Below are 27223 nucleotides of genomic sequence, written 5' to 3' on the forward strand. Positions count from 1 at the left end.
TTCATCGGATGCATACTGTGGAAAGTGTAGAAGATCTTTTTATACACACAAAGCATGAAAAAATACCTCCCCCCACCCCACTGGTAATAGCCCAACTTGATTATCATACACATTGTAAGGAGAGTGATCACTTTAGATAAGCTATTACCAGCAGGAGAGTGGGGTGGAGGGAGGTATTTTTTCATGCTTTGTGTGTATAAAAAGATCTTCTACACTTTCCACAGTATGCATCCGATGAAGTGAGCTGTAGCTCACGAAAGCTTATGCTCAAATAAATTGGTTAGTCTCTAAGGTGCCACAAGTCCTCCTTTTCTTTTTGCGAATACAGATATAACACGGCTGTTACTGTGAAACATTTCCAAGATAGTTCAGACCAACAGTTTAAGGAGCAGCTTGACTGGGGAACGTTAGGGGTTTTGCCCATACACAAGTATAATCAATCTCAGACAACATTATTTACTTTTTAATGTGCAAAAAATCCCCTTTGGGGGTCATGTTCTACTCACAGTTACACTGGGGTGCATGCATGAGTATAACTAAGCAGATATTAGCCTTTTATCTTCTAACATATACTTGACTAGGAGAGTGTAGGTATATTCAGTGTCTGAACTGAAGAAGGGATATTGATGTGTGTGTGTGTGTGTGTGTGTGTGAGAAAGGGACAAGGAGGGGTCGGATTTCCCTGCCTCTGGAGGAGTTTATTCCTCTCTGGATATAGCTAAACCATTTCTGCTGGAGATGATTTTTATCCTTAGCTAATAACAATACTTGTGAACAAAGCAACCTTTTTTCCACCTCCCCTCTTCTTCTAAAATGCACCAAGTGGCCTCTGTATTTTCAAAGCATTCAAACCCAGATTTTTAAAGTGTAGGAGTATGTGTGCAAAATACCCAATGCACATCAGAAGTGAGGTTTGCATGAGTGCAAATCCTAGTTTCACATCTAGTTTTGGTGTATGCAACTTATGCTAGCACCAAAGTGCACATATGTTTTTGCTTTCAAAGTTTAAAACATAGCTTCCTTCTCGGACCCTTCAAGGCCTTTCTCCTCTCCGCTGCAGATGAACTCTGCCTTGATTGAACTCTGCCTTGTCCCATATTTGAGGTCATTTTCTTAGTCTCCAGTATCTTGGTTTAACTGAGTAAATACATCAAAGCACAACATATACACACAGCAGTTTCATACACATTTAAGCATGGTCAAAAACCTAAGATACTTACTAGGGTACATCAGTATTGGGATAGATAATACTGGTTCCGAGAACTGGTGTCTGCTTTTTTTTTCACATATGAAGAAAAGAAACAAGTATTAGACTCTTCATCTAATTGTAATGAAAAAGTGCTTAAGACAGTATCTCAGGGATGGTTAGTCTATTTCAGAAAGGGGATACAAAGGAGAGATTTTTGACACACAGGCAATTAGAGGGATTACCATGAAGAACAGAAATAATGAGGCAGATGGACTCTGAGCACTCATGCTTTCACCTCCACAAATGGAGAGATGGTTTTTAATTTTTTGTGGGGTTTTGCTGTTTAAAAACTATTATTTTGATTTTGAGTTAAAAGCAGAGAAACAAGTTTGTCACTATCGTAACAATCAATGAGTTATCAACAATCTGAGATGTTAATATGCAGAGATGGCCCTACTATAACACGAGAGTATAATTTTTGCAAGCAAACATGGTACTTAATGGTGCCAGTGAAGCATTCCTCTTCTGTCTTGCTATGTGAGACAGTCCTGCTAGTCCCATATACCTGATATCTCCTTGCCTGCCAATACTTGAGCACTGTCTGAATCACTAAGGAGGTTATGCTACATAAGGAGATTTAGATTAATCATGTAGATTTTTAATTAACTTCAATGTTGTATTTTGCTAGTTTGTCCCATATTTAGCCTTTTAGTATTCCTAATGTCACAGTATCATTTCCAGATTTTGTCATTGCAACTGACTTTGGCCTCATGCCAGGGAGGCAACCAAACGTAAAGATACTGGGGCATGTAACTGAGCAGATTCCAGTTAAGGCTGAGTGTACATTATTCATTACACTTTAGTCTCCATTTTTATCTAAAAGTCAATGTCAGAAATGTCAGTTATAGAAAAGCCTAAAACTTCAAATGCCTTGGGCTGTATTTCTGCTACATTTAGTTGCCCTTTAGTGAGTTTTCACACTATACCTTAAGGGAAGTGTAGTCAACTTAGTGGGTAGGAAAGCCAAAAGAATTATTCCCAATTGCAGCAACAAGTTGAGTTTGTTGACTGAGAGAGAACTCACAATATTTAAAAAAAAAAATCCACCAAAAAACAAGTACAGATAGTTCTACTAGAAGGGAATTTGTATTGTCCCCATCTTTACTACAGATTTTCCCTTTTTTCTCTAATCTTTACCACTTGTACTAATTAAACAAATGTTTGTTCTCATGTAACAGCCCCGTCGTACTGATTCCTGTCAAACACTGTTTTTCTGTAAGATGGCATTTACCAAATGGTCAATTCTAGCATTCAGTGAAAACACCAAAAGTACATTGGTGCTTTAATAAAGTTCTGATTAGATTAATTCAAGGTTGGCAGCTGTTTCTGGGCCCACAGCCTAGATCAGGGGTTCTCAAACTGGGGGTCATGACCCTTCATGGGGTCGCAAGGTTATTGCATGGGGGGTTCCTGAGTGGTCAGATTCCACCCCCAAGTCCCGCACCGCCTCCAGCATTTATAATAATGTTAAATATAAAGAAAGTGTTTTTAATTTATAAAAGTGTCACACTCAGAGGCTTGCTGTGTAAAAAGGGGTCACGAGTACAAAAGTTTGAGAACCACTGGCCTAGATTTTTCACCAGTTTAGAGATGTCAGACTCAGTAAGTCTAGTTTGTGATTTGTTTAATCCATTTTAGCAAAGCATAGTATTTTATTAGAATGCATTTGAACCTGCTTATAGTAAATTCTGGTATACTGAAGTTATTTAGTGAGTGTCAGTGCATTGCAGTATGCAAATTGTAATGTTTCCTAAAGGATTCCACTTTGACAGGAAAGACTTCATTGTAAGAGGCTCTTTTCTGGAGTTTTTTGTTTGCATTGTATTGTAGGTATATTCGTTTATCAGCCAACCTTTAAAGAAAATTTACGTTTTTGCAACAGCTGGAGGGAGTGTGAGAAAATTCATCTATCAGTTCCACTGGTGTAAGTCCAGAGTAACCTACTGGAGAATTTGGCCCAGTATTTACAAAAATTATGAGGACAAAATAACTGGTAACAGTTACAGCTAGAGGGACAAAAATAGCAGGACCCTGCTGTTACATCCTATGGTAACTCTGTCTAACTGATAAATACCAGCAGTGACTGTTTACAGGCGCATACTGATCACTATATAATTACAATTTGTGAAGTCACAATAGATTCTCATACTAATCAGCACTTTGAACACAGAAATAACTATGTACTTTTCCCATAATGACACAGAACTAACCATGCTGTTACCCTGCCACTGCATGGTAATTACCATGTAATTCAATGTTCCTCAGTTACTATTAGAGAATGGTGAGAAGATATTTATGCCCCAGTAATTTGAAGTGTCACTAAGAAAGGCTGCTTGAATTTCCATGAGCATATGTCCCTGATAGAGACGAACATGGATAATAAGCTTCAACCTAAGTAATCACTAGTGCAGGCTGAAACCTTTATTAGAGAATTCAGAACCACTTTCTCCATCCCATTTTATATTGCCTGATACAGTATGGAAGTCACATGCTTTGTGTTGATAAATTTTGCAAGTGCCATATGAAATTGATCAATGCAATGAGAGGACAGCACCAGAGGTGTTTAAACCTCCTGCTGTTTACATTCATGTTTAATACACAAACAACAGAAGAAAGTTCATGGAAAGTGAATGTGTGTTGCATGCTGGTTTGCTGCCATGAGCTGGTAAGTGATATGAGTTAACAGAGGCTTTCCTAGTGGAAAACAAGTGCATGTCACTTTATGCTACAGGGTAAGGATAAAGTGAATTGTCATATTTCTGGCCTCTGGAAATTCTGAGGTCAATTTAAGGAAGGGATGCTGTCATTAAGCCTGGAGAACACATAGCTATCAGCAGTTCCATTCCAGCAAAGTCCATAGTTGGCCTCATAGTTCTAGGTATTATACTTTCTCTCTCTTCCATCCCCTTGAAATGGGTAGGGGTTTTCCTTTTATTTTTATCCTATTAAAATATTTTAAAAAAATATTGGTTGTATTGCATGGCAAATTTTACCAAGATCCATAAAACAGGCAAAGAATCATCACCAACCACTATGTAGAACTAGCTCCTTCCATCCAATTTCCAATGCATAGCTTAAACGGCAAATTCTGCCCTCAGCTACCCATGTGTAGTCCCCGGTGAATTTAATAGTCATCCTTCATCAGAGTAGAGAGATGGACCAAAGGGACATATTTACTTTACTTACATATTTACTTAAACAGCTTTGCTGTTGAAAAACCTGCCAGATGTATTTGGCAGATGTTGAATGTCCTGCTTGGCTGAATGCACCTGGCCCGTCCAGTAGCAGGATGCCTCCGGTGCCAGCACACACCCCAGGTGTTAATAATACTCAGCACTTAGACAGCATGTCACATCTTCAAAGTGCTGTACATAGTAGCTAGCTGCACCACTACCTAATTAATATCCCGTAGTCCCACATGCTCTATTGATTTAACTCTCGCAGGACAGAAGAGCTGGTGTGACACAAGCAAGGAAAGGTTGTGAGCCGTGCTCTTGACTACAAGCACCTATCCTCCAGAACAACTTTGCCAGTGACTGTTTCATGATCCTCCCTTCATCGTTCCCCTCTGCTTGATGTCACATTTTTTGCTGCCTCTATTCTGGGAATTAGAACAAAGGGCTATACTGTAACTTAGTTCTGCACACTGAACGGGGACGTAATCAGGCATGAGGCGCACCCCTTCTTTCAGAGCCATAAAAAGGGGAGAGTGGGTTCTGCAAGGCCACTGCTGCTGCCCACAAGGTGGTGGGTAGGGGAAGGGAGTTGGTGGAGCCCTGACTCCAGGCTCCCAGTGCGTTGACCTGCAGAGCTGAGCTGGCATGGGTGCCTACCCACCTCCAGAGCTCCTGTGAGGGTTTGTTGGTGTTCACACTGCACTTTGACAGTGCAAAAATGCTAGGTTGTGCCACCCTTGTTATACTGCAATAAGTCTTGTTCTAGATTAATCTCTCCTTCTCGTGGTGTATATTTTCAATTTTCTTGGCTACGCCTGCAGATATGTGCAAGTCACCCAGGGGCTCAAGAGACAGTAAAGTGGTGCCATATTTCATGCACATGAGCCAGCACTGCTCTTCATAAAGAGCTCTAGCAGACCATCTGCAGTGCTCCCTTTTATCCAGGCAGGATTTTTTAGGATTCTGGAAATGTGCTACCCCATTGCAGAGCTGCTGAGTTCCTTATTGAGATGACATTACACGTAAGGAAATAAAATCTGCCATGGGTGTTCCCATCATCTCTTTCAACCAGCCCTAATTAATCCAGATCTAAATTTATCTCCATCCTACACACACCTGGCATCAACTCTCTCTTAGTATAGATTCCAACATGCTGAAGGATGGCACAAGTTACGCTGCAGCAAATGTTATTTATGGTAGAGCAATGAACCTCACATCATTTAATTTTTATTTATTTTGTGGGGTTCTATTTTTTAGTGTAGCCCCTTTTGGGCCCTCATTTACCTTTATGTCTCTTCTAATTGTATCCTGTTGTGCCTATAGAATTCAGGAGTCCATTCTGGATTAATATAAAAGTCATACAAAGTTCTTTTCTATGATGCTTTATCTTTCAGCTACCCAAGTGCAGACTATGTTTCTTGTAATGTTTTGCGCGCTCGCTCTTTCCCTCCCTCTCGCTCTCTCGGTTGTGTCCCGCGGTTATAGCTTGCACACACCAACACCCACTAGCACTGACAGGATTCTCTACAGTCCCCTCTGGCAATTCCAACACAAAGGAGAAGTCGCTGAAAAGACATTTGCTGCTATTTGTAAAATGATATTCTCTCCTCAAAACATCTCCAACTCCTAAGGATCCCTGTTCAGAGAGCTGTACATTTTGCTGCCATTCACGTGCAGATAACATCATTATTAACTGGATAAGAAGAGAATGCAAAATGCAAACCACATTTTTATTAACATATAACAAAGGATTTCATGAAAACATTAATAATTTTAATTAATTAAATTTGGAGGTGGTGAGTATTCGAAGGATGTGTGGTGATGTCAGGGGGGTTAGAAAACAGGGTGCATTTCTGACAGGGATCAAAAGCTTTCTGTTCCTCTTTCTGTTTCTCTTCCTAGTGGTTAGAGCAGGGGCTGTGAAACAGGACTTCCAGATGCTAATTCCAGCTCTGCCTCTGAGTCACCAGGTGCCTGCCTCAGGTAGAATGTTAGGAAGCTTAGCTAATTGAGATTTATGAAGCACTTTGAAGTCCTCAGATGAAAGGTGCTAGAGAAGTGCAAAATGTAATGATGAATTGTTAATTACTATTATATACCATACAAACAGCCACAGGAAAAATGCAAACTGATGTTTTCAAGTCCAGGAGGCTCTCCAGTCACATCTGCCAAGGCCTGACTACTGCTGGGCATAGCTACCCTGAAGACAGGAGAGGGTGGTTCTGGAAGAAGCCAGCAGAAAGCCACACTGGATCCATTTAGTGATCCCGAGGGTGAATGGGAAATTCACAAACCTATTACACAATAAATGCAGATACATCTATATTGGATGGCACTGGATTTCAGGGCAGCCTGAAGGAGCCCTTTCTACTTTATAACAAGAGATTAGAAGAGAGAGCAGCACTTTACCCTTAGTTACCCTGCAACTAAGAAAAGATGGCCCCATAAAACAGGGGCTGTGGAAAACTAAACATGGGCTAAGTGTACAAGGTTGAGTGCACAAGCACACCATCCTTTCTCCTTCCTTGAGACACAATGAAAGTTCTAGGGCTTCACAACAGAAAGCTTAAGATCTATCATGTATATAAAAATCACCAGCACAATGTTCTGCAAGACCATTGGGCCTAATGGTCAGGAGTGCAGGATATTTAGAGATAAAGAAAAGGTAGAATCTAGAGTCTACTCCATCTCTGGTCATTGGTAAGGTTTTTGTTTTATGAGGAGTTTCTGACTCTAGGTTTGTAGGTTGGAGGAGAAAAAAAGATAAGTGATCATCTAAATTTTATGCAGCTCTGATTATCTGCACACTCACTAATCTCCCAAAGTCCTGTCCCAGCAGGCACTGAACTTAATGTAAAATTTGGAGTGGGTTCTTTGCAGGTTCATTTTTTTTCTTTGGTTTTTCCCAGCTCCTAGTTAGGTGGTGTTATGAAGGATTTGGTCCCAGGATATTACAGATGCTGTCCTTCTAGCCAAAGCTTTTTTTTCACTCTAAGATGGCTCTGTGCATTAAAAATATATACATAGCAGTAGGTTTGGGCATGGTGGTGCATGCCTGGGAGGCTCCTTAGGAGGCTGAAGCTGGCAGATTGCTCGGGGGTTCTGGGCTGCAGTGTACTATGCCAGTGAGGTGTCCAGTGCCCCTGACAGCCTGGCCAGCAGGTGGCTGAAGGACTGACTAGAACAACACAAATGATCTGTTCTGATCCGTGCTCTCTCTGTGAGGGCTGATGGACTGATTGATCAAGGTGACATAGCAGTAGCTCTATTGTTATTTATGAATAATTTTGGTGCAAAAATGTCATAGATGTCACTTACTGCACTAGCACTGTACATTTATGGCACTGTCAGAATTTCAGGTTCAACAATAGCCTATAAAAGGCACACTTGTTATCTTTACTTCATGCCTCATTCCAGAGTCTAAACTTGGTTGTGTTTTGGAGTTTTTAAATGTTTTACTTAGTTGGTGAAAGTGAGAATAACAAATACCATCAGACACAGGAAAAGTGCAGCTGGATTGAAACTTGAGCATGAGAAAAGAATGTAGAACCTTGCTGGACCCCTAACTCTGCATGGGACACCCCCCCCCCCCCGCAACCCCCCCCACAGACACTCTGAGGGCACCAAGGCCTAGGTCATGCCTCTCTTCCCCAACTCGCATCTCATGTGGCCTTGCAGAAAACTGCAGAGAGGAGCCCCCCAGAGACTGCAGCCGGGGGCCAGAGCAGCCAAAGCCGGCACCTCCGGACATTCCGAAAACTCTCCACAGCTTCTCCTCCCGGTGCTGATTGGCTATTTGCGCCAACCCTCCCCCACCTCTGTCTCTTCCCCTCAGCTCACCTCAGGAGCCGTAAAAGGTTGCAGTAGAAAGAAGCCCAGGGAAGAAGAGGCAGACTTCATTCGCCAGCTGCAAGGACCTAGGCTGGACCCAGGATAGAGAGAGTGGTTGGGCTCCCCTATGGGCCAAGGAAAGACCTGGGGAAGGCCCCAGGGAAGGGCGTAAGGATTAGCGGGCTGGAGATCTGGCACAAGGCTGCTGGACTGTTATTGCACTTGACTCCGATTGACACTGAAAGAGGTGAGTCAAAAACATGACTGGCCGGGGAGCCAAGTCACAAGATAAAAGGCGCCAGCAGACCTGAATGGACGGTTGCCGGGGGTATGGAGGGGAAAACCCTACCCAGCCACAAGGTGGCGCACTGGCTGGTGAGTGACTTCATCGCAATACCTCTGACATAAAAGACACATAGATTCCAATAAAGGAGACTGTTGACCCTTACACCAGGTTTGGCAGGACAGTAGAACAACAGGGAAACTTTGGTGCTTCAGCATAGAGAAGAAAATATTACTTATATAGAACCTGCTTGTGTTGGGGCAGACAGGCCCCACGCAGGCAAGGAGAGGGTTAATGAGGCTCTGTGGACCCAGTTAAGGACACCCACAGCTGATATCAGGCATGGAGAGGGGAGTTAAAAGGAGGAGACCTAGCCTACTTTCAGGATGACCAGGAAGAAGAGCAGAGCTCCACTTCTCGTGGGAGAGAAGCCAGGCTGCAGCCTGAGACTGAGGCAGCTTGTTGGTCAGACAAGTCCTCTTGTGGAAGGGATGACCGGACCCTGGGAGACCAGCCAAAATACTGACTGAAGACAAGCCCTGAGGGAAAAGGTGGGCTCCCACTGAGGGTTCACCAGATGACCCCGTTTTTGAGCTGGAGAGAGCGACCTACCTGTGGAAACTGGCAGGTGGGTGAGTCATGCCTTGATGGGCCACCAGGGGGTACCACAGAAACAAATTGTATATTTTTTACTAGCCCCCTTCTCCAATATTTATCTCTTGGACTAGTGCAGACAGAACAGGTGTGCAGGTATTTAGCAGTCATGTGCATTTTTTTTTTAAAATAGGGCTCTGTGTTCATAATGAGTAACCTCCCTCGCTGTTTGTATAACTGAACACTGCCAATGGTCCAGTGATGGCTGGTCCACGATTTGTTAGTGATGTAATCGAAATGATACTATCTGTGCTCCGGAATAGGGGTCTGTGTGGGTTTTTCTAGCAGATGCATTTGTCTTTTGTAGGCTTGTCTTCTTTTATGAGGCAATGAAACAATGAGATATCAGTTGTTCTCATGGAATTTTCGTATCTGGAATGTGAGAATGCTCTAAACAGACCAGACCTTGCTTAATTTTTGCCCTTAGAAAGGGCTCACTGAGCCAAAAAAGCCCATAAAAAGTTAAAAACAATTATCAAGGTATTAGTCTTATTTGGGTTTCTGCAGAGCCCTATTCAGAAGAAAGATGATTGGCATGACCACTGCAAGGCATGCATCCAACTGTACACTAATGTCAGGGAGAAGGGCGGAGGGAGTATGTGTTCTGGCCTCATTTTAGCCAACGAGGCTGAAAAGCCTAATTTTAATCCTCCCGAGACTGAAAAGCTGATGTAACAAAGTTACCAAGTGTCCTCATCTCTTGGAGAAGGCTGAGGTATGGAAAAGACCCTGAAAGCGGACTGTACTGTACTGTGGTAATATTAGAGGAGGAAGGGTCTTAAATACAAGTGAAGGTACCGTTATTGGATGATGAAAAGATAATACCTGATCTGAGACTGAAGATCAGTGCAGGCAACTCCAAGTAGGAGGCACTGAAAATTTCTACCCTCAGGTAAATGAAACACTTGAGAGCTGTGTCTGATGAGGAAAATCAGCCAATCCTTTCTGAGAAAGTGCACAGAGAACCATCCATCAAACTGTTGCTGCAAAGGCCTAAAACTTAGGGACAAATACCTTTCTCCTCTTCCCCCCTCACCCCACCTGAGAATCTGGTATTATCCTTTCCTATCCTCCTGTCATATTCTCCTTATTATCTTCACATCTTACCTCTGTTTCTCTCAGTCTTCTATACTTTGCTGTCTCACTTTCACCCCCTCTCTTTAGTGCCACCTGCTCTCCTCTTACCACTAATTTCCTTTGTTTCCTTTCCTTCTCTTTCTCTCTCCCTCCCCTCTGGAGGAACAGCGCTAGAATGACTTTGTCACAGGCTGCTTCCCACCAGGGTTTACCCAGCCTGCCTATTGTTGCAACAGCAGTCGTTCCTTGCATCACCAGGACCACTGGCACTGCACCATATGCCTCCCTGACAAAAACAACAGCCAGAAACCAAGGGGAAGCTGGAAAAGCATGGAGCCACAGCAGGCATAATTCCAGCACAGCAACAGCAGCAGAGATGCAAAGAGGAATGCCAAGGCGGAGAAAGTGGGCTGGAAGATTGGAGGAGTACTAAAGAGTAGAAAGAGTGTGAAACTGGAAGCTGTAGCAGGAAATTACAAAAGAGGAGACAAAAGACATTTCTTTTTTTTTATACCAAAATATGTAGCGTGACTTTAAATTACATGAGCAGCTCTATCCTCATCTGTAAAAACAGGATAATATTGCTCCCTTTCTCCTAGCCTCTGTCTGTTTAGACTAAGCTTTTCAGGGCAGGGATTCTCTTATTATGTGTATGGACAGCACCTAGTACAATGGGGCCCCAATCTGAAATGTGGCTTCTGAAATACAAATTATTATTAACAATAACCAGACACACCAATCTCTGGGCAACCCAGGAAATGGGAATTGCATTCCCAGGGACCGTGAATTACAAACTCCAGTCATGGCACGCACCAGGGATAGAGTACCACAATTCCTTTCATATTCCACAAGGAAATACTACTTTGCTGGAGTGTAAATTTGACCTGTGGAACACACTGCTATATCAGATCACTAGGGCAAATACTGCATCTGGATTTGATTAGGAGTGGATAATTGTATGACCGGTAACAACAATGGTCACTATGTGAGCTAAGATAAGAGTAATCGATTCTTATGCTTCAGGTAAGTAAACTGAACACCTGTGTTGCAATCAGGAAGAATTTGGTTTTTTCCGCTACAAGCTGTGTACAATTTAAATGAAGTATAAGGTAAGTGGTTCTGGTTACGATGGGCTACAGATCTGGTCCAGTATGTCAGCTTTTACGTTACTAAAATATATTTATAAAACTACATCAAACAGCAAGATAATATACATTTTCCTTGACATACTCCTGTACTTAGCACAGAACTAACTAAATCTCCAAAGAACTTGTATGTACTAAAATAACACAGCATACCTTCTTTAGGCCTCCTACCCCATTCCTTCCCCATATTCCCTAAGTGGTTTTTCCCTCTGGTACCAAGTGCCCCTTTCTTTGTTTAATACAGTTGCACAGTCATGTGTAGTACTTCTCAACAGACCAGAATAATCTAGTGTTTTAAAAAAATGTGAGTTGCAGAATAATTATTGTTAAAGACAACTGAAGTCATAAGAACAGACCCCTTTCCTTTGCAGTCTGTTCTGATTACATGAAGTTGATCTTGCTTGGTCTTAATTCTGATATCAGAGCCATTTGGGTTGTAAGTGTCTGAGGCAGGAAAGCAGGCTCTCTGGCAGGACACTGCCTTCAGCTCCCTCAGATTCTATTTCCTGGGGGTGGCGCTGTGGGCCCTTCCATTGATTCTTTCAAACCAAAAAATCAGTAAATACTTCTGATCAGTTTAGGGATTTTAGAAATGCTGAAAGTTAATCAAAGGACTGGAGTTAAGGTCAGAATAGCCCACATGTGAGAGACACTTTGAAGAGGGAGAAAAGTTTCAAAGGCAGGCAGCTTTATGGAAGGACCTTCACTCTTTCATCCAGGATTAAAGAACTCTGTATTCCTTTCTGTATTTCATAAGGAATCTCATGGAGTCCAAAATGCCTCTATTTTTCTAAAAATAGCTTGGCTGGGAGTTGCTGCTCTCTGAATTACAGAAGCTTGTACAGTCTCATTGCATAAAGTCTGTGTGGAAAAAAAATAAGAAGGAAAGTTCTGAATGCATGAAGTTAATAAACAGGATTCTAGGAATGGCTCTGGCCAGCTTCTCTAGGTTATACAAATATGCAATAAGTTATTCAGCAGCACAAACCTGGGCCCACAGTCAGTGTCCCATAAACCTTCAATAAATAAATGAAAATAACTCAATTCATTAATCCATATTAATACAAACACATCATAAATATTTAAAACCCTGAGCAGCAATAATTTGTTACCCAAATCCCCAGAGAATAAATAGTGTAATGAATTCTGTGCAGGGCCCAGCACCTAATGATGAGAGTCAAGAACTCACTGTGATGCATGCTGCAGAAGGTGCAGAGCCTCAGCCCAAACGGCCTTCCGAAACGTCATGCAGTACATGACATCACTAAGCCCAGCGTGCAGGCAGAGCACCATATGTGGACCACACTCTTCTTATATTCAGCCCTTGGCTACTCGAGTCCAGGGCTCATGGAAGGGGAATTCAAGCAACGAGCATTTCTATCCAATAAAAGCAAATATTGCAGCAGCGTGACATTAGCTTGATAAATTCTGGAAATGGACGTGGATCTGAGGTGCAGTGCTTCCTACAGTGGCGGGTGTCAGATGTCCACCCGTCATGGTATTCCATGTCCAAACGCTTCCCGGTAGCTCTCCATCTGTTTGAATAGTGCTGTGCCTGAGAGGCTGAACTGACCCTTCTTGTATTGTCACACGACACTAGCCAAACCCCGCACCCCCCCCAACCCCTGTCCCCTGGGAGACAACGGCCAAAATCATTGCAGGATTCTCTGATTCAGCTTGGGCCAGACAACCACTACAACTGGTGGGGCCAAGGGAGAATGTGATAATGTCTAAAGGGTGTTAGCACCAAAAAGGGGGACACCAGAGTGTATAACTGGGAGGACTAGGGTGAAATGATGAAGAAGAAAATGTGAACTGAATATCAGGGAAGCCTTCCCAAGAGCTGCATCAGCCTGTGGAATTTCCTCCCAAGTGGAGGAAGCTCCATGGTTTAGGACATTTGAAACTAGACAGGATGAAACACTAAAAGATACCTTGTAAGGAACAATCCCACCTTGTGGCTGAGGCATAAGAGGGGGCAGGTTGTGGGGGCAGATGATCTAAACTTTGCCTTTCAAACATCAATGGTCCAAATCCCAAGCACCTGCAGCACCTAGAGAAATCACTGGGGCCACTCTGGAGTTGGCCCTAGGATTCCATGAACTATAGAATTGAAAGGAGGCATTCACTCCTCTGCACTAACCTTTCTCTGCCATAGTGCTGGACATCCCCAAAGCCCTGAAAATCCCTAAATAAATGGTGTGTGTGTATGTGTGTGTGTCCTATTCTTTTTTTTTCTGGTGCCACTTTGCCCCCATCAGAAACCCACTGAGGCACAGAGAAGGGGGGCATGCAGAGCCTCATTTAATTACAAGTGCAGAGCTTGCTTCTCTCAGCCCCACCCACATGCCATTTCACGCCTGATTTCTCCTCTGATTTCTTTGGGGAAAGAGAGGGAATTCGAGTGCATGTAATTTGGGTTAACAAGATGCATTATATGCAGCCTCATTCTTGTAAAAACTTTCACAGGGAAATCGCCCAGCCCAAGGAGAGAAAAAGTTCTGTTCTTTTTGTAATTTTCCAAGGCTAATCAAATTCTCCTTTATCCTATTGATCACAGGGAAGGTTTGTTTACCTACTGGCCATCTAGTTTAGGAGCAGTAGCTGTTACCTGGCTTGTTACATGGTGTGAGTACAACAGAGATCAGCCATCCATTTGTATGCTCCTTTTTGTTCCCTTCCTGGATCTGTTTCTTCAGAGCTCACCTGCCTTGTGCTTTTGTGTCGAACCTACCTTTATTTGGCTTTCCTTTAAATCCAACAAAAGGTGAAAAGCTGACTTTGTGCAATTAAAATTCTCAAGGTTAAGCTTCCCCCTGCTCCCCCAAACTCTGATCTGGCTTGAAAACCACAAGGGAAGAGAATGTAAAGGGCTAATGCAGCATCCCCTAGCAGAGGGACAAAAGGGGCTCTGTGTGGAATGCTGTGTCCAGTACCTGTAGTGGTTTATGTTAATAACTCACTCTGGTTTTGGAAGGTAATTAGAGGCTATAGGCCCTGCATGTTGTCCTGAGCCCAGAACTCTCACCAAATGTACAAGACCTAATCCTGCCATTATTATCTTATGCTTTCTAGTCTGTAAAGCTTTTCTCTCAGTGCAAGAAAAAGCAGCAGTCTCCATTTCAAGGTGCAGCTCCCATTCTCCTGGGGGACGGCTGCTGTGTGTGAGTACACAGCGAGAAGGCAAGGAATAGGTACACAAGAGCAGCTTGCTGGAGAAAAGTGCTGGCTTTGCTCTGCTTTCCTGTGTGTGGGTTTCTTTGGAAGTGTTTTGTGCCCCTTCAAGTCACTTGGGAGTCTAGGGGGAGCCAGATAGAATAGCTTTTTCAGTCATTATTTGATAACCAATACAGTTTCCTTTGACCCTTTCCCTTCCCCCCAAAAGAAAGACCAGCTTAGCATTGTGTTATTTTTCAAAGCCTTTACAAATTAAGACAGTAACATGGAAATCCTCGTTGGGTTTCAGTTCATACTTCCTCCCATGCTGGGCTGAAACGGGGATTCTTTTGTGATCGCTGCACTGGTTATTTTTTTAAACCTCCTGAATTTGGCACACTGCCCTACTTTATTTTCCTTCCTTTCTCTAGTGCTGCTCCCAATGGGAGGCTCATTCGCTTCTAATGCACGGTGTTATCTTTTGCAAGTTGAACTCTAAATCCCCTTGTTGTTTTTCCTTGCTTGTTATTCAGGTGCAGAGAATGTTAATGATGCCTCCTTGGTTTGGGGATGCTCTGGCTTTATGGCTTTAATTGTTTTCATTAATGTAGATGTGAATTAAAGCTAGTAGAGTTAGATTTTAACTAATAGCTAAAAGATAGCTCTCTCTCTATGGTGGCTCGCAATGGGTCCCCCTCTTCAGTTGTTGCCCACCTGCCTAACTCACAGAGACATTGTTCCACAGCAGTAGTATCTCAACAAGCATGCTCTCAACAAGCATGCTCTTCTGGGAGCGGTACCTGAGCAACAGTTCCAAAACTAAAGTGATGTCTGGTGTACCACAGCACAGAGAGAGAGAGACCGTGTCTCCACGGTACAAGACTTGCAAAACAACCTGCCTGCTGGGTCAGTGAGCACTGTTCATATTCAGGGGTAGCCATCCCTGCTAAGGTGGAGATTTCTTCCACTACTAGCACTTAACTGTCTCCATTAAATCAGGTGTTGGAGGACACACATCCATCAAACGAAACCTTAGAAAATAAAGACCCAAAATTGGTACTTGTCCCCAGTTCAAAATTCCATACAGCACCTGTTAAAAAGTGCTCCAGGATTCAAGTAAACAAAAAGAATGCCTTGCCTATTTAGGAAAATTCCCATTAACCATCATTTTAGTAGAACAACGTGAAAATCCATCTGACTCTGAGTGCCTCACTGAGCTCCTGGCTAAATCTGTGGGAGCCAAAGGATGTTGTTATGGCTGCGGGAATAATTTGTTTATGTTGTTTAGCCAACTCTGTCTCCTTTTCTAGGGCTTGGGCCTCCTTTGGGACTTGGTGCATCAAGCAGCAGTAGGAAAGATGGGGCCATCCATGAGAGCCATTATCCTCTTGCCATAAGACCAGGAAATACAGGAATAATGCTGAGCAATGGTTCCAAATGGTGGGGGTGACCCGATGTGCATACATCCCCCTGCCCACATGGAAGAGGCAAACAGCTAATTTCATGGCACCATCTCCTCAGCCCTGGCACTTGCAGGAAACTGCAGGGGCCATGTCGGGAGGAGGGGCCAGAGCCAGGGTTGGGGGAATAACACACTGTTCCCAGAACCCCAGGGCTTTATGTACTTTCCCCAGGTAGTTTTATGGGGCAGTCCCAGGGGCTGTTCTGGGCAGGGGAGCCAGCTGCCATACCAATGCAGCCATACTGTGGAACTGGTGCAAAGGACACTTAAGAAAAACTCTACGCCACGAGGATAGCTTTCCTAAAGCTGTGTAGATCTTAGGAATTCATGGTCTACATACCAGGGGTGACCGGGTGAGATATGTTGTCAGGGTACTGTGGAGAAGCTGGTACCATTATTGGTGCAGTACCTGTTCTGTAAATAAATAGAGAGCTTCTGGGTTATTAATCCAGCACCTTTCACAAGCTCTAAAGGAAACAGAGGGACTGAAGTGTGCTGCAGGGTGGCATAATGTTTCCATTTACTCAAAGAGAGGAAACTGGGCTGTAAATCCAAGGAGAGATACCACAAAATACACATTAATGTGGGAAGAGCAAGGATCAGCCAAAACTTCATTTCTATGGAAGACTCTGCAATACACTGGAATTAGAGGAGTCAGAGAAGGAAAATATCTATTAGGTCCTGCACTCTGTCTGCCCAGAACCAATGCAGAACTGTTCCCTGCAGTATGTTGTCTAAGATTTTATCCAGTCAAGCATTTCAAGTGATCCATGTATAGATTTAACTGCAACTCTGATCACCTTACAATGCCTTGAAAGCATCCCTCTCTCCAAACACTATGTCTTGCTGGCATGGTGTCTTTTCAGAGTAACCTCTTTATTCCAGAAGTTTGGACAACGTATGATCATTTGTCAAAAATAAAGAATTAAACGTGGAACCTGAGTCATCAATGTAATGAAAAGATGCAAAGCTAGACAACAAACCTATGGATGTTACATTGAGCAAAATCTCCAGGCGGGTCAATCCTCTTCCACAGCACTTGTCTTTAAATTTTAGAAAGAGATACATTCAATTTGGGGAATTCTTTTTAGGAGTTTGTGATAGAAATATTAACATGGGGATTTTTTCCAAGTTGCCTTTTCCTTTCTCCATCTGCATTAGCTACAGGAGGCATTTTTTCTTCAAAAGCCACATCAAGTAATATCACTGAGATCAGAAGGAGATGAGGAGAAAAACCGCCCTACAGGATTTTTGTAAAAAAAAAAAAAAAAAAAATTCCATCCATAAAAGATGAAAGGTTAAATTGCTTTTACGAACACAGCAGCATTTAATCAGAAGAACTTCTGAAATAGAGTTTGGATTCAATAATTTAACCACACAGAAGGGCAGAAGAAGGCCTTTATTTGGCGGGAAATGGCACACGTTAGCACTGATAAAATTACCACTACTAATAATTATCACAGCAATCAGAAAGGAGCTATCTTCTCTGTTCTCTTGGATAGGCCTGGCTTTGTCAAAACCATTTACAGTACCAAAAACAATCAAAAGAATCTGAGATGCAGTAAGCAAAGAATCTAGTTGTGGGAGTAGGGGAAGGCAGAATAATCCTGAGGGACTTTGCTGGAGAGGTAGTGAGTCCCACTCCAGGTGGGCAGGAAACTTTTTTTCCCAACCTCTTAGACTTGTGTCAACTCCGTAAAGACACCGTGAGAGGTATAGAATCCTGAAGGAAAATATCAAAAGGCAAAGGTGAAACCAAACAACAGCCACATGGGTGGCTGGCCAGAGACTTGCGCTGCAGTCTGGCAGGGAGCTGCATCATGGAGGCTCAGAGCTCATGCACTGTGTTCTTTGCCTTGGCTGTGGATGGTAACAAGTTTCATGGGTGGTCTGTAACTTTGTGCACCTTAGTTTTTGAGGCCCCCGATCTGAGACACTGATTTCAGAAGTGCTGAGCATATGCCGCTCCCGTTGAAGCCAAAGATTGTTGCAGATGCTCAGCACCTCTGAAAAGCAGGTCTAATATGAGGCACCCCAAAATGGAGGGCAACAAAATTCAAGGCCTCTTTTCAATATTTTGCCGATAGATCTGAGCATTGGATATTCAAGGCCCTCAGCATCTAGATATCCATGTATATACATACGTGCATATGTACGTATAAGAAAATTGCAGAGGAAAAGCTTAATCTTTATCAGCAGGAACAATCTCAGCTTGAGTTCTCAGGCACCCAACCTGTGAAGAATCTTGAGAAAATATAGAATAAAAAACCTGCAAAATCATCCCTACGAACTGATAATTTTCTCTTCCAACTAATACTGCTGTCCAAGACATGAAAATGTTCAGATTTGACAAGCTTATTACTTCAGCCTGGGTGACAATTAAATTTAGCATCCACGAAAGCGGTAACGGTATAGCAGTTAAATATGCAATTTAAAAAGAATTAGTTCTTGCAGTCTTGCCTTTCACCTGACCAACATTTTTATTGTTAAAACTTATTTAACCCAGCCAAGGCGTGTTAGTCTGGGAACTACCCTACCAACATTGTGTAAGGCAGATATTCAGACATACATGCTTCTCTACACAGCCATGTTGAGTGGCGTATATGGAAATAATTTCCAGAGGAAAGGTTGCCCTGGAGAAAAGGGAGCGAGAATAAAATTATCAAAGAAAATAGCAAATCAAGGACAATTTTAAAGGAGAATTGGGATGCAAGAGACAGAAGGTAAAGGTCCACGGGTTGCTCTCTCTGCAAAGAAAACACTGAAAAGGGGAGGACAAACAAAACAAAACAAGCTACTAACCACTTTGAGTGTGAGACAGAGGAGAAATGGTTCTTCAGCATCACGGCTTAGAGATCTGACTTTTTCCTGTTCATAATGATATCATACCCTTCTCTTTCACCTCTCATCTGAAAAAAGAAAAGGAGTACTTGTGGCACCTTAGAGACTAACCAATTTATTTGAGCATAAGCTTTCGTGAGCTCTGTAGCTCATGAAAGCTTATGCTCAAATAAATTGGTTAGTCTCTAAGGTGCCACAAGTACTCCTTTTCTTTTTGTGAATACAGACTAACACGGCTGTTACTCTGAAACCTCTCATCTGAAGATCTCAAAGCACTTTGGAAACATTAATGAATTTAGCTTCATAACTTCTCTTGGAAGATAGCAATTGTTATAATGGTCTTACACAGGAATAAAGTGATGGGAATTAAGTGGCCTGCCCAAGGTCACACAGTAAATCAGTGGCAGAGCAAGGAATGGAACATAGGCGTCTGGCCTTAAATTTTCCTGCTGTAATTACTAGATACAGTGGACTTGGGTCTTGATTGCAGGGCATCTTGTTCAGTCATTCACACCAGTGCAAGTTGGAAGTAATGTGCTACCTAATCAGAATGCTACTGTTTAAGGTCTGCACTTGGCACCATAGGTGCTGACTCCGTGGCTGCTCTGGGGCTGGAGCACCCACGGGGAAAAATTAGTGGGTGCTCTGCACCCACCGGCAGCCAACCTCCCCACCCCACCTCACCTCCTCCTCTGCCTCCTCCCCTGAGTGCGCTGCATCCCCACTCCTCCGCCTACCACCCAGCCCTTGCCACCACCAAACAACTGTAGCAAGCTCCAGAGGGAAGGGGGAGGAGTGGGAACATGGCGCGCTCAGGAGAAGAGGTGGGGCCGGGGCAGAGATTTGGGGAAGGGGTTGGAATAGGGGTGGGAGGGGGCAGAGTCGGGGCAGGGCCGGGGCAGAGGGGGGTCGAGCAACCACCGGCACCAGTGGAAGTCGGCAGCGTAAATAACTGCACAAGGGAATGGAGAGTCAGACAGGCTGCCTCCAAGCAAACTTTACTACTAATGCTTGAAGGGTTGTATGGTGCTTGCCTTCTCTGAGGGATTCAGACACTCGAGAGCTGGGTGCAGATGTGAGCATCTGGATTGAGATAGGAGTGATGATAAACACTCATTCGGACAACACGAATACTTAGACTGGTAGGGTTTTACTTCTTTTTAAACCCTGCCTTTTGGCTGCGTAGCTGCAGATTAATTTAGGCACAGCACCAACAGACATTCATTCAATAGTTGCAACACCTACCTGGGGCTCTAATAGGAGGCCAAACAGTCCAAAAAACCCAGGAACAAAATTTGCAAAACAGCCGGTCTTCTGTAGCATCTACTTGAAAGGTGTGGCCAGAGCCCTGTTTTTCACAAACTATTTCATGTCCTGTGTCTCTGTGCCATTCATTTCTGCACAGTCTGAACGGACGGAGAAGTCGTTCACCAGCTCTTCCCTGCTCCGGGTGTTGCCATGAATTAGCAGGGGCACTGACAAGAGTCCAGACAGAATGGCTGCATTGCAGACCAGAAAGGGTGAGAGGGGCAGGAAGCGAAGGACTGGTGTCCTACTGAAGGATAATGTGTCGGTTAAAGAGAAGCAGCAGCCTGCAATTGCTGCTCAGCCTGCGAAGTCACCAGACTTCTCCCGGTGACCCTGATCTAGTTTCAGGTATCAGTATATTTAAAGCTGATACGATATTATGAGCCCTGGTGACAGAGGCTCTACTACAGGAATTGAGATTGGGGAAATGTAAATACCAGTTTTAGAAAGGATTGGCTTAACCCAAGACTTTAGAGTATTTAAAACTGCCAGCCTGAGAGCTCCTGCTCCACCTCTGCAGCACCAGGCATCTAGCCCTTGCTGCAGCGGGGATGGGCCCTACTGAGGGAATTAGTACTGGGCTCTCCGGGATCTGGGGTCGCTATTAGAAACCTGTCCTTGTAGGAGCGGAATGAATTTAGTGCCCATGAATGGTGCCGGACTGAATGCCCATGAGATTGAATCCCTCTGCTTAGTTATCCATAGAACAGCCTAGGCAATGACAGTACAAATGCCTGCAAACCAGTATTCTTCACTCCCGGTGGGACCACTTGTTAGTGGGAGAGGGGAGTTCAAAGTTTTCTGTGTGGTGGTGGATGTTCTTCGACCGCACAAATGAATAACTAGGAGATCTGGGGGAAGAGGAGAATATGAGAGAGACTTGTCCTTTAGCTCCAAGATAGCTTGATGCTCTCAACACTCTCCTGGCTTGGCTTGCAAATTAAGCCTTTGCTATTGGTGTTATTTGCAGAGTGCTGTAAGTAGGCAGGGTGCTTTACAGCAGGTAACATATACTAAACAAAATACAAAACCTTACCCTGCAGACACAGCAGTCTACATGATATGGGTCAGATCTTGCATTTAGGTGCTAGCTTGGAACTCTGTTGACGTCAGGGGTGTTGCATAGATTAGGGTGACTGACTGAGAGTGGAATTTTGGGATTCCAACTGTTCTCTGGATGGCTGGATCCCCTCTCGACAGTGAGAAGGTGGCGCTTATGATAGATGACATTCAGAAAGCAGCTCTCTAGATTTCCAACGCAGTCATGGCTTGGGCCTGTACTTAGACATTGCAATGTATAAATCATTGCCATATGGACACACTAATACCTTGTTTTTTGTTTGTAGTTAGCTAGAATCTTGTTAACGTACAAGAAAAAAGTCAATGACTAGCCATTATTCAGAATGGGAGCTCAAGTAGGGCCTGATCCAGAGTCCACACAAATCAAAGGGATTCATTCCATTAACTACAATGGGCTTTGGATCTGGCCACCCTTGGTGTCACCAGACAAAAACGAGCAGCTTTGGAATTTGCTCCTGCCACTGTGTCTGAATTTTGCTAGACATTCAGGCATGCTGTAAGGGTCCTCTCATTTCCCAGGCATTTGGGAAGTGGGTTGATTGTGGGGTGATCACTATGTCCACTGTGAATGGATCTCATTTTGTTGATATGTTTCAGGTGTATTTATTTGAGGGTGGTTTCATCAGGGTCTGTTGCTACTATTGTGAAAATTAATAATATAATATAAATCTAGAGGAATAAAAATAAATCAAATAACTATGCCAAGAGGGTACTGTAGGTGCCAGGATAACATTAATTAAAGAGTGTGCCCTTCAAAGAAATTATATCATCCTTGACTGAATGTACTGGGTATACCCAGTGCTATGCGATATAGCGGGAAAACCCCTATTTCTGGATTTCCTTCAGAGCTCAAAGTGTTAGCTCCATTGCCAAAGTTTAATTATTTAGCTTAATTGAATTTATGTCAAAGGTCATATACAAACATCTCTCTAGCAGCTAAATGAATCTTGTTTCCTGTTACTGTGTTTCAGTGACTGTGTTTTACAGAAACACCGAGAACATAAAAACAAAACCCCAAACAATTAATACTCCACAGTTTACAAAGTCCCCCTGTAAAGGCAGTCAATGAAGGCACTAGTTTAGTGAGCCACATAGGGGAATTTCAGTCAGCAGCAGCCAAATAGTCCAAAATTAAGTATTAATGAAAGTTTCCAAAGGCGGCTGCAGAGCCATTTCTGCTGGTAAAAGCCATTTTCAAAAGTCAATATTAAACTAACTCCATCCAGTGCAATCACAAATAATGCTGCTTCCCCATTTGAGTCCTGCCAGACTGCCACCCCAAGGCAGGGCTCTCCCATCAGCAGCAGCCTCTCAGGGATGAGAAACTCCTTTCCAAATACAGCCCTCAGATATAAGCATGTTGTGGTTCTCCATCAAAAGTTTGCTCCTTTGTTCTCAGGAAGGGCGGGATTATGATTTAGTTTCCCCTGAAGAGTGCCTTTACGTAGTATTATTTGGGTTTCATTTATATTTTCACTCCCTAAATTAATATTTCATGATAATTTAAAAAATAAACCCAATCTCTCAGCCAGCTCAGCTGAGAAGGGGCTTGAGGTGACAGCTGTTCGGTTGTCTGTCTCACTGAGAGCCTGACCTCTCTAGGCCTGCCTCCAGCTCTGAGACAGGCTGTTCCTACTGGTTGGCCTGCTCTCTCAGCCTGACACCTAATCCTGGGGCTGCTGGGTGCCAGTTTCCCTGCTGACACCACAGAAGGCTTGCCCAGGAGCTGGCAGGGAAAGGTTACTCTTTCCTCTCTCAGTAGGGGAATGACAGGTGCTGGCATTCTGTCCTGGCATTGTCAGGGTAGCAGGGCCAGGCCAGGCCAGCTGTGGTGAGTTAAGTAATTCCCTGTCCCCCAACCACAGAGGAAAAGAGAGGTGCTCTGAGGAGTAGGTCTAGTTGGCTTTTGGAGCCAGAACCTCTGGGGAAGGGAAGCAGTAGCTGGAGAATTAGTCTTTTGTGGTGGAATCAAACTTTGGGTGCCCAAAGCCATTTCTTATAAAAGGCAGAAGGAACCTCTTTGAACTTTTTGTTTAAACCCTTGACACTGAAAAGTGTGTGTTTGTATTGATTGGGCTACTGCAGTCATTTGGACTGTGAGATCCTCCCTGATGCCCCAGAACACAGCACCTCTTAAATCATATAACTATGTTTCTATGACTAGGTGACTCACTAACCACTTCTGCCCCTACAATTGCACTGTTGTCAGCCCTAGTGATTTTTTCACACGTCTTGTGATATTTAGTGATTTTTTTTAAACTCCAGCTCCTGTAGACAGGTGATCATGTGAGAATCTTAGCTTCCTTATTTTTAACAAAGTAAGTTTCTAGCTGTTATGGTTACCCAGAAAAACTTGAAAATATGCACCCAAAAGGCTCAAAAAACAGAAGCAAAGAAAAAGACCCCAAGATTTATTAGTTTTTAAAATCTCTAGATTTTTGGTGGCCTGATTCATGATTTTTGAATGGGTAGGGTTGGCAATACTGCAATTGCATCAGCTTTTAAAAATAGCCACGTGTGAGGCTTGTCAGTTAGAAAACTAGAGCAAGCAACGGCTTTGCAATTGCCCTGTAGTATGAACACAGGTACCGTAACATAAACCTGTCCCGGGGAGAAGGTAGAGTTGTTGAATCCGATTCACTTACAGCTTCTGAATGTGCCGCAGGTTGGAACAAATGCTAGTTCTATCTGTGAAATAAAGCTGCGTCTCGGAATGTTAACTTTCCTCTGTCTGTAGAATTGTTCTGGTTCAAATGTGCTTTGATAACCATTGCTCAGGAGACTGTTGCCTCTCTCTGGTAGGCCTACCTCAGTGAGAACTGCAGGGCAGGGCTCCCAACAGAAATTTAGCCCAGATACATGTTTTGAGGTTCATCCATCTCTAACTTAGGTCCTGCTCCTGCAATCAGATCCCCTTGAGTAGAGGCCTATGGCCGCATACAGCCCAGGTGGATCAGAGCCCTAAACATTATACAGTGTGTTTTGTTCCCTTTCTCCCAGGAAAGTGTATGAGCCCAAACACGGGAATTATGTGAACATTCATCAGATATTACAAACCTTCCTCCTGCACTGGACTTGGGTTTTCTACTACAAGATCAGTTAGAAACTGCCAGGCAGGTCTATTGACAGGGGAGTGTTTTGCAGCACTGTACTAAACTGATGTGTTGAATGCCTTTGGAAACTAATGATTTTGGTGAATATATATGCCTCTGTAATTTTGTTAACCAAAGACTACATCATTAAATGCCGTATGTCTAACACACTACGGAGCTGGCTGACTGCTTTAGCTGTTGATTCACCAGCAGTACACTTGGGAGAGCTCTGGACTTAGTTTTGCCGCAGTAACATGTCTTTTTGACTAACTGTGTTCCAGGGTTTTCTTGGAAAGGAAAAATAACCCTGTGTTTGCCCAGGTCTGACTGCATTGTGCAGCACAGCTTGTTATTTACGTAAGTGGGGTATAGATTCAACTCCTCCCTTCCCCAAACGTGAAGCAAAGCGTGTGAAATAAGCTTCAGAGTAGCAGCCGTGTTAGTCTGTATCCGCAAAAAGAACAGGAGGACTTGTGGCACCTTAGAGACTAACAAATTTATTAGAGCATAAGCTTTCGTATCCGATGTATCCGATGAAGTGAGCTGTAGCTCATGAAAGCTTATGCTCTAATAAATTTGTTACTCTCTATGGTGCCACAAGTCCTCCTGTTCTTTTTGAAATAAGCTTGCGTCTGAAAATCTGAGGCCGAATGACTTTTTAAAGGGACACCATTATATAGTTTCACAATGAAATGTAGGTGGTGATGAGAGGGCAGAAAAAGAAAGTGTGTGTGTCGCGGGGACATGCCAGATTAGAGCACTTGAGCACGAGTAGAAATGTACTCATGATTTTCTTGTCAATGAAAATGTATTTTTGGTTTGGGATTTACAAAGTTTTCCTGGAGTGTTTGCAACCGAACATTGCAGCCTTGTTCCAGTTTCAGCCCAGCAATATTTGGCTGCAGATCATGCTGTGAGGCTTTTGTGTTCAATCAGGCTTTTGACTGAACATTTAATCTTTCTCCTTTTTGGGGGGGAGTGGTGGGGGGTCGGTGAATATGGGGAATTTGATGTTGATGGCAGATGAGTCCTCCATCAGGGATGGGACACTGATGACTGGTTGGCTCATCATCTGTGAATAGTTTATTGCAATGGCATTTAGCTAGGATTGTAAAACTCTAAGTACCCTAGGAAAGAATAAATAAAGAGTTAATGAGAACTGAACGTGAAACTGACTCAACACTAATTATGTCAACAAAAGTGAAAATGGCTTATCTATTTCCATAGTTCATGCTTTGTGAAGAGCAAGAAGAAAACAGTCTAAACTGGGAAGATAGTTGAGATTTTTAAAATGCTTTTGATTTTAACAAGTTTTAAACAAATAAAAATAACCCACATTTATTACTTTTTTTTAAAAAATCTCATAATTTTAAACTTAGTCTTATAATTTTTTGGGACCTGATTCATGATTTTTTAATGTGTTGGGTTAGCAAAACTGACTGATGCTATATAATCCATAATAATTTGTCCACCCTCCTTTATTCTTTCTTCCCTTTAAGCCATTCTTTGATGCTTATCAGCAGAGTATCCGAGTGCCTCATACAGACAAATCAATTTAGCAACATCCCTCTGAGGTGAGGAAGTTCCATTATCCCCATTTTATGGAGGATGAAGTTGAGGCACAGTGAGATCCTCTGACTTGCCCAAGGTCGCATAATAGGTCAATGGCACAGCAAGGAATAGGATCCAGCTCTTCTGACTCCCAAACCCACAACTGAACTGCAAAACCGTCCTTCCTCTTTTGCTTCTAACAGTAACCAGCTTCAGTCATACCCCAAACCTAAGGTAACATGTTGTCCGATAGAAACTGATGGATCTCCTGTGTGCCTTTGATACACCTGCTGAGGGCATGGCTCATGCTAAACTTTGCAGTCACTGGCCAGCTGTGATTTTGGTCGCAAGTTTTTTTTCCCCTGACTGGTGTTAGTAATTACCGAAGAGGAGAATTCAGTGGGGGCGGGTGCAAAGGCGCAATCCTCCATTGCAGAGCAGCAAACTCAGTGACTGCATCTTGTGAAACACCGGATTTCAGTATTCAGTAAGTACTAAATTTCCTATTTTTCCCTGATCTGAGGAGAGTTCATCTAAGAATTGCAGTAGGATGGGGTAAAGAAAAACAAGGATTAAAATAATGACCAAGAGAAGAAAAGTCCGTTGCTGTACAAATGTGTTTATTAATGATCTTCATGTAATTCTTGGGAGCGATATTCTGCAAGGCAGATTTGTGATAGATTTTCACCATATGGGAATATTTCACTCCAGAAATACACAGCATTAAAGAGAGTTGAGAAGCTGAACGTGATTCCCCCAGCCAGGGAGATGATGGATCAGGGATAAGAGACAATACATTAGTAAACAATATAAAAAATGTACATTTTGTCATTTTGTATTCCTGAGTTATTCTAAATCTGTGTATAAACCGAGAGCTTAAAGTCTCTGGAGCTGTTTTGAAGTGTCTTGCTTTCTATAAATATTGCATTTGCATCAAGTAAGAAATTCTGACATGTATTAAAAAAAATTATACATTAGTAAAGCTTATAAAATAGAAATTTGGAATGCTGTTATTGTTATTTTTTATTAAAAATACAGTTTAATGGAACAATTGAGTTCCACTCTAAAGTGTCAGAATTATTTTTCATGCCTTTTCCCCCATTCTTTGAACTTTATGGTTGAAGCTCTAATTTTCTGCTTTCTGACTTTGAATGTCCTTGTTCGAAGCAGTCATTCTATTGTACAGCTAACGTTCTCTGCTTCCTATTAATGCTCCAGTGAGATGCTCACATTAGGGTCTTTTGGCAGCCAGTCATGCTCTATCCAAACTTGGAAGGTCAAGTCCTCTCCAGTCTATTGGACTGGACAGATCCAGAGG

This window comes from Caretta caretta, chromosome 16 (genome assembly GCF_965140235.1).
Source record: "Caretta caretta isolate rCarCar2 chromosome 16, rCarCar1.hap1, whole genome shotgun sequence".
NCBI classification, from domain to species: domain Eukaryota; kingdom Metazoa; phylum Chordata; order Testudines; family Cheloniidae; genus Caretta; species Caretta caretta.